The 8,898-nt window shown below is 38.0% G+C and overlaps 1 pseudogene; it reads left to right on the top strand.

The window, feature by feature from the left end:
• Positions 1 to 5,104: 5,104 nt before the first annotated feature.
• Positions 5,105 to 8,543, top strand: LOC131316789 (L-type lectin-domain containing receptor kinase SIT2-like; annotated as a pseudogene).
• Positions 8,544 to 8,898: the final 355 nt, after the last annotated feature.

The raw sequence follows: 8,898 nt of genomic DNA, 5'->3' as shown, positions 1-8,898 counted from the left end.
GTGCAAGAGTGTTGCACAAGATTTTTCGAGATGTTAATAGCACTTGTGTTGTCACAGTAAAGAGTAATACATTCTTGAGGTAACCCGTAGTCGTCCAGCATTTGTTTCATCCAGAGAAGCTGTGTACAAGCACTACCCGCCGCGATGTACTCCGCTTCGGCGGTAGATAAGGAAATAGAATTTTGTTTCTTACTTAGCCACGCTACAAGATTATTCCCAATGTAAAAACACCCCCCGGAAGTACTTTTACGGTCATCAGCACACCCAGCCCAGTCAGCATCAGAAAAACCAGCTAAGTTCGAATTAGTGTCTTTAGACAACCAAATACCATAACCCATGGTTCCGTTAATGTATTTTATAACACGCTTAACATCTGTAAGATGAGACTCTTTAGGATTGGCTTGGTAACGGGCACAGACTCCAACACTAAATCATGGACTCAAGCTTAAAGAGTCTATTCATGGACTCAAGCAAGCATCTAAATCATGGAACATCCATTTTGATCAAGCAATCAAGTTTTTTTTTGGTTTTGATCAATGTCTGGATGAGTCATGTGTGTACAAGAAGTGCAATGGAAAAGTGGTGGTGTTCTTGGTACTATATATAGATGATATTCTGCTAATCGGAAACGATGTGGCATGGGAATGTTGTCTTCGGTAAAGGTGTGACTATCTAGCCAATTCGATATGAAGGACTTGAGAGAAACCAGTCACATCCTTGGGATTAAGCTTATGTGAGATCGCAAGTATATGATGTTGGGCTTATCATAAGCTACTTATATTGATGAGATCCTTGCTTATTTTAGCATGAAGGATTCCAAGAAAGGGTTCCTCCCTTTTTAGACATGGAATCAACCTATTCAAGGATCAGTGTCATGAGACACCTGAGGAGATGGAGAAGATGAAGACAGTTCCTTATGCCTTGGCAGTAGGAAGCCTTATGTATGCTATGATGTGTACTAGGCCTGATATTTGCTTTGCCATTGGCATAGATAGTAGATTTCAGTCTAATCTAGGGCAAGAGCATTGGACTGTAGTGAAACATATACTCAAGTATCTGAAAAGAACTAGAGATCATATGTTGGTGTTCCAGTCATATAGTGTGGTATCTCACGGGTACACAGACTCAGACTTTATGTCAGATAGGGATTCCAGAAAGTTTGCCTCGGGATATGTGTTTACCTTAGGAGGTGGAGCCATAAGTTGGAGGAATATCAAGCAATCGTGCATTGATTGATTTCACCATGGAGGCCGAGTATGTGGTAGCTTTTTAAGTAGCCAAAGAGGCCGTTTGGTTTAGAAACTTCTTGATGGACCTAGAAGTGATTCCTTTAGTGCAATTAGCTATTACATCTATTGTGACAATAGTGGTGGAATTGCTAACTCTAATGAGCCATTGACTCATAAGAATGAAAACACGTCGAGCGTAAGTATCACCTGATTCGATAATCGTTCAGTGAGGTGATATAGCTGTGTCCAAGATCGCATCAGTTAACAACCTAGCAAATCCTTTTACGTACAGCTTACAGGCTAAGATTTTTAATAGTCATGTAGATGAAATGTGAGTGAGATGCATGACATCATGACTTTGAGTCTGAGTGGGAGTTTGTTAGTAGGTTATGTAAAAGTTATGATTTTATACAATGAATTAATATTGTTATGTATTAATTAGTTTGATCCCTTTTTGATGAGAATCTTTTATGGGCAATGATTGCATAATATTATTGTATGTTGTGCATGTGTGTCTTTTATTTTATAAAGTAGATGATCTGGTGTGTAGAGTTCGGCTTACATACAGAAGATCAGATCATCAGTTCTTGTGAAATATAAGATATGGTTCACAGTCTTAGATGGAACTGGACACACCATCGGTAGGACTGTAGTACAATGTTTAGTAGGTCTGTCTTGACTACAAGGAATGGTCTAGTTCTAACTCATTGTGCTAGTACACTTTGTGTGTATTGAACAAGACCGCATTGAGGTAATTGTCTTTGTACTGACTTTATACGATAATAGGAACCTCGTGGTTATTATGACTGCTTATGCTCTCAATCCAAAGATAATTATTAGAGGTATATATTTAATGTTGTTGACTTTGATTCATTAAAGAGTGAGATCTTTATACGGTTAATAGTCTCGGTGAGTTGGGCCGCAACATTTTATGTATATGACAACTATTAATTATTAATGGAATCCACGTCCCGATAGGGATTGATGATACCTCTTGAGTAAACTTATAAGTTTCGATTATGTCAAACCCTGCAGGTGGATTTTGTATCCGACATATCGAATAGGTTTCTCAAGATAAGATGTTGATTAAGTGGGAGATTGTTAGTAATTTATTTTAATCAACAGGTATCTGTAATCTTAACGTGCGGAGATTAATAAGTATTTAATATCATGGAGCTCGTAATATAATTGAGATAAGGATGAGAGTGCAATTATAATTCTGTAGTTGAATGAATTATAATTAAGTGAAATAATAAATAGAATCTTGATGGGATTAAGTTTTCTTATTTGCACTGGGAGCCAAGATTTATTACTCCTTAGGTCCCTATCGTAGCCCTCATATACACGTTATGCTCTCTAGGTCAGATTGATATTTTTCTATTATTCAGTAAATAGAGGTAGGCTTAGAGAGAGCAAATAGATCGCGAAAGAGTCCACACTCGGTTCGTGTTTTAGACGTGCGGGGAATACGGTAGAAGATCATAAGGTACGGTTGAGCAGTATTTGTGGCATATAGCAAGGTGTGCTGTAACAAGTTCAACCAGCGTTCGTGACGCAGGAGTTGTGGTAAAACTCTAATTCCGCCTTGTAGGGTTTTGCAATTTTTGTTGTCTAATTTGTACGCGTTATTACTAGGTTATGGGAATCGTTTCCCAACAGTTGTAAAGACAAAAATGGGATCACTGACAATAATTCATAGTGTTGAAGACAACCATATTCATTTTGGGTCTCTAAACCAATTAATATTGCGCATGATCTTCAATAAAATTTTAATTTCATTTCTCTATATTTCTTTCTCCGCTTATTACCCGAAAAACTACCTCATAACTAAAAATGAATAGGGTCCAATTGAGCAACCCCACACGGCTTGATTCCTCATCCTAACTGATTAGGAAATTAGTGGTGGAAGTGAACCAACCCCACACAGGGTTTCCAACCAACCAAAATAAACAAAATGAAGGTAACCTCTCCAGATAAAACTGCAAAGACAAAAATGGGGTCACTGGCAATAATTTATAGGGCTGAAGACTTTTAGCAATTAAGCAACCCCACACGGCTTTATTCATCATCCTAACTGATTGGGAATTTGTGGTGGAAGTCAACCCCCCATAGGGTTTCCAATCGACCAAAATAAACGAAATAATGGTGACTTCTCCAGATAAAACTGCAAAGACAAAAATGGGGTCACTGACAATAATTTATAGTGCTGAAGACTTTTAGCAATTGAGCAACCCCACATGGCTTTATTCCTCATCCTAACTGATTGGGAATTTGTGGTGGAAGTGAACCAACCCCACACAAGGTTTCCAACCAACCAAAATAAACAAAATGAAGGTAACCTCTCCAGATAAAACTGCAAAGACAAAAATGGGGTCACTGGCAATAATTTATAGTGCTGAAGACTTCTAGCAATTGAGCAATCCCACACGGCTTAGCCTTGTCTGAAAAGGATTAAAATCCAATTGGGAAGCCACCATTGAAATTGAAATTCAATATAAACATAAAATCCATGTGAAATGGTTTGTTTATAAAAAAAATCTAAAATTTGTCCATAATGTTACAATCTGCAGGTTGTGATAATTTTCATAACAATATAAAGGGCACACTACAACAAAAAACACTATTATCTACTAAATTTACTGGCTAAAACTAAATTTTTTTGCCCCAAGAAATTAAATCCTTTGGTGACAAACAACTAATTTTGATTGGCAAAACATCTGTTATCATATTTTTAAATTTTTTTAAATAATGTTTATATATGTATTTTTATATATTTTATTATCATGTTAATTGCATTTCAAAAAATTTAGCAAATTTTAAGGAAAAAAAAGTTTTCTCACTTTAGGAAGTATAAATATTTTTGTTTTCTTGATGTAACAAAAGTTTTTGACTAGCTTAGTGGTAAGGGCTTGGGAAATCAACCAAGGGTGCGTGGGTTCGAAACTTGGTAATGACAAGAAAAGATTGTCTAGTAGATACAAAGAAAAGATCACGCGAAATGGTTTTGAACTTTTAATCACGGTTATAAACCGTGATCTAAAGTGACATACAATCATTTTTAACTTTTAATCACGTTTATTACCGTGATAAAGTATTAGACTTAAAATCACACCCAGAAAAGAGAAACGATCATGCGCAAGAAAAACAATCACGGCTTATAACCGTGATAAAAGAGAAACGATCACACATTTTGGCCGTGATTGTTTCTCGATCTCTTTCAATCACGGTTTATAACCGTGATAAAAGAGAGTGACTTACAATCACACCCAGATCCACCACGGTAGCAGGAGTGTGATGAAAAACTTACAATCACGGACAATAGCTATGATTTTTATAGTTTATTGTAGTGGTGTTCCAACCCCATAAACACCAGAACAGGTATAAAAATAACACAAAAAATAAAGTTCCGTGCACTAGCTAGCTGCCAACGAATTATTTGGAAGCAAAACATTTGTTTCAGTCATCCTCCTTGTGTATGGAGAGTATTTATGACTTGATTTAGATATTACTCTTGCAAATTGCATACATGAAAGGCAAGAAAGGGGAGCTCTCTTGGGGAGAAAAAGCAAAGAAAAATTCAATTTTTCCATACTCTCCCAAGGGCCGTCCAAGAAGGAAAAAAGGACTACCCAGTCTTTCAGGGGAAATGGAAAAAGACAGAAGGGAGCTCCTCCTCATTTTCTGAATAATTCCCTAAAGGAGTAAACACTGAACTCTCATTCTCAAGTGAAAATCAGTCTTCCCCATTTCAAACGGCGAACTAATTCATCCACTTAAGGTATAGGTAAGCCCCAGCTTTGTAACTGTGATTAGATCAATGAAATGTAGTTGATTTTATAATCCTGACCTTTGTTTCAAATAAATCGCATTTATTTTCTGTGAATATAATAAATATAACAGTCATACTACCGAGTATATGGTAGGTCAAAAATAAGCCATGTTGCATTTATTTTCTGTGAATATAATAAATACAGCAGTCAAACTACCGAGTATATGGTACGTCAAAGATAGGCCATGCTTAGGATAAGACGACTATATATGGCCTAGTTTAGTGTTAATTCAGCGTAAACAGTCTGTGCTATCAAACATGGTTTATTCTTAGCTCACCTATAATCAAATTTCTAAAAGATAGCATTTTGGCTCATAGCGAAAATACATTAATTGATTTAACAAGATTAGGGCAAAATATCTCAAACCATTCATTATAGAGTTAGTGGTGGATCCGATACCCTACATTTCTTTTCACTTCCCAAAAATCTAAATTCTCTTTTTACTAAATTTAGTTATAATTGAAATCAGCAAATCTTTATTCTTGAACTAAATTCAAAATCAATTTCTAGAGTAGAAGTAATTCTTGTCCCTCTTGATCCATACCCCTACTACCACGTCACTACCAAATTCCATTTTGCACATTTTATGGGCTATATTCATCTTTATTTTGACATGATGAGAGCCCCTACTGTAAAACCCTACCATAGTTTGTAAAGTGACAAACCAAACTGAATCAAGTTTCACAAACCCAACATGAACATGATAACCAAACCGAATCAGGACATGATGATCATTGCTCACGAAGTGATCCTTTATCCATCTATCAAATGGAGATGATCCTAGTTTGTTCCTTGAGTAGTCTTCATTTAAATTATGGTTTGTTTGTGTGGTCTTCCATTCTCTATCATAGGATAACCATAACGAGAATGACATGGTGACGGCTACATTGGAATCACAGTGAAGTTATTATCATTCACTAACAAACTTGGGTTTCATTAGCTGACTTGCTGCCCTCTATGCAATGGTGTTGACTCCCCAAATCCCTGTTATATCCTTGGAAGGAGACCCTGATGTTTAATAACAGAGTAGAATCTATCTTCAAACAATACAAACCATCCATTGTTGGCTTGCTACAAGCAAGCACTTCCCTAATTACCACCCCCCAAAAAAAGAAGCTCTTCCCTAAGTTGGTAAATGACTTCTATACATGTATCAGTTTATTTTCTCATACTTTTATATGTTTGCTTGAATCCCCAAGCCATGGCCGTAGATGAAAACCAGTTCGCATACAATGGCTTCTATGGAGCCAATATTCACCTTGATGGGGTTGCAAAAATCCATTCCAGTGGTCTTTTGCAGCTAACCGACAGTTCAAACAACGTAACCGGTCATGCTTTCTACCAGCTTCCCATAAGGTTCGATGCATCTTCCTCCACATTACCCCAGGCTCTATCATTTTCCACCCATTTTGTATTTGCCATTGTTCCTGGGACACCGAATATTAGTAGTGATGCAATGGCCTTTGCGATCTCACCATCTACGGACTTCACCCAAGCCAATGGAAACCAGTATATTGGGCTCCTCAATTTTTCTAACAATGGGCTCCCTTCCAACCATCTATTGGCAATTGAGCTCGATACCATTGAGAATCCTGAATTCAATGATATAAATGGTAACCATGTTGGAATTGATGTTAACAGCTTAGTATCAAATGTATCTGCTACCGCCACTTATTACTCCAACAGAGAACAAATTAATCGGAGCTTGGAGCTTATAAGTGGGAGTCCATTGCACGTTTGGATAGAGTACGATGGGTTTGAGAATGTACTCAATGTAACACTAGCTCCTATTACAAGCCCTAAACCATATCAGTCTCTCATGTCAACACGCATCAACCTTTCTTCAATTCTGTTGGATTCGATGTATGTTGGTTTCTCTGCTGCTACGGGAGGAGCAATTGCAGGGAACCACTACATTCTTGGTTGGAGCTTCAATAAAAGTGGGAAAGCACAGGGTCTAGAAATTTCAAAGCTTCCTTCACTTCCTCATCAAAGAAAACCTGGACTGAAACCTGGTCTAGAAATTACAGTGTCAGTAACAATAGTATTCATTGGGCTGACTATGACAATTGCAGGGACATTTTATATGTTGAGGAGGAAAAAGTATGAAGAAATACGTGAAGATTGGGAAAAGGAATATGGCCCTCATAGGTTTTCCTATAAGGATCTCTTCAAAGCTACCAGAGGTTTCATAGATGAAGAGCTTCTTGGAGCAGGAGGTTTCGGAAAGGTTTATAGAGGAATTCTTCCCTCCTCAAAGGAACAAGTTGCAGTCAAGAAAATCTCCCATGATTCAAAACAAGGGATGAAGGAGTTTGTGGCTGAAATTGCTAGCATGGGAAGGCTAAGGCACATGAATTTGGTGCAGCTCCTTGGCTATAGCCGGCGAAAGGGAGAGCTGCTCTTGGTCTATGATTATATGCCCAATGGAAGCCTTGACAAGTTCCTATTTAGGAATGAAAACCCAATCCTCGACTGGGCACAACGTTATCATATCATCAGAGGAGTAGCATCCGCTCTTTTGTATCTGCATGAAGAATGGGACCAAGTTGTTCTTCACAGAGACGTGAAGGCTAGTAATGTTCTATTGGACTCTGATTTAAACGGAAGGCTAGGGGATTTCGGTCTTGCTAGATTATACGATCATGGAGCAAACCTTGAAACTACCCATGTGGTGGGAACAATTGGGTACCTTGCACCAGAGCTTTCTAGAACCGGAAAGGCAACCACAAGCACTGATGTGTTTTCTTTCGGTGCATTCGTACTTGAAGTAGCTTGCGGAAGGAGGCCCATACAGCTACAACAGTCGCCTGAGGACGTGGTTTTGGTTGATTGGGTTTTCGAGAAATGGAAAGAGGGAGCGATTCTCGAGACAAGTGATCCTAGATTGGGAGGAGATTATTTGGAGGAGGAAATGGAGTTGGTTTTGAAACTAGGCCTGCTTTGCTCAAAGTCCGATCCAGCAACAAGACCTAGCATGCGGCAAGTGATTCAATACCTTGATGGAGATGTACAGTTGCCGGAGATAATTCATGACAGCACAAGTATTGGTACATGCAATAGGTCTTGGTAATGAAGCATCATCTGAATTTGTCATGTCATTTCCATCATCCATTGTGAAGTCTTCTGTTCCCTCCATATCTAGCACAGAGTCAATACTCATTAGCGGTTGGTAAATGTGAAAGTTTCCAGTGCCTTGGATAATGTTAGATCATGGAAATTTTTTGTGTTTTTTTGTGTGTGTGTGTGTGGAGGAAAGGCAAGAAATGTTAGTTTGTTAGTGATAATTAGAAGAGTTGAACCTAAGACTAGATGAATTTGGAACAAGCATGCAATCACTAGGGGGCTAGCTCGCAAGTTCATTAGTTTGAATGTGTGAAACTTAAAAAGAAGGATAACTGCTATTGGGTGAAGGAGACATAAGTACTTCAAATTCTGGTTAGGAAGATAGTGCGTTGAATATTACAGATATTGGTATATACAGATAAAACTGGGTAACAGGTCATGTCGTGTCGGGTCGTGTTCGTGTCTTGTCAGTCGGGTTCGTGTCACAAACTACCCAACCCGAACCCGACCCATTTAGAATTCGTGTTTCTCGAGTCATGTCATTTTCGTGTTTCGTGTCAGAAATGCTTAACCTTAACCCATTAATTTCGTGTCCGGTTTGTGTCGTGTTATCCTGTCCGTTGCCCAACTCTATATAGAATTACATATATACCATATATTATATATATATATATATATATATATATATATATATATATATGTTCATGTTAATGGGTGACACAGGTTAGTAACCGTGTTGATCGTGTCAATTTTGTGTCTCGCGTGTTCAATCC

The sequence above is a fragment of the Rhododendron vialii genome, chromosome 1a, assembly GCF_030253575.1.
Source record: "Rhododendron vialii isolate Sample 1 chromosome 1a, ASM3025357v1".
Classification (NCBI taxonomy): domain Eukaryota; kingdom Viridiplantae; phylum Streptophyta; class Magnoliopsida; order Ericales; family Ericaceae; genus Rhododendron; species Rhododendron vialii.
This window is presented reverse-complemented; position numbering and strand designations above follow the sequence as displayed.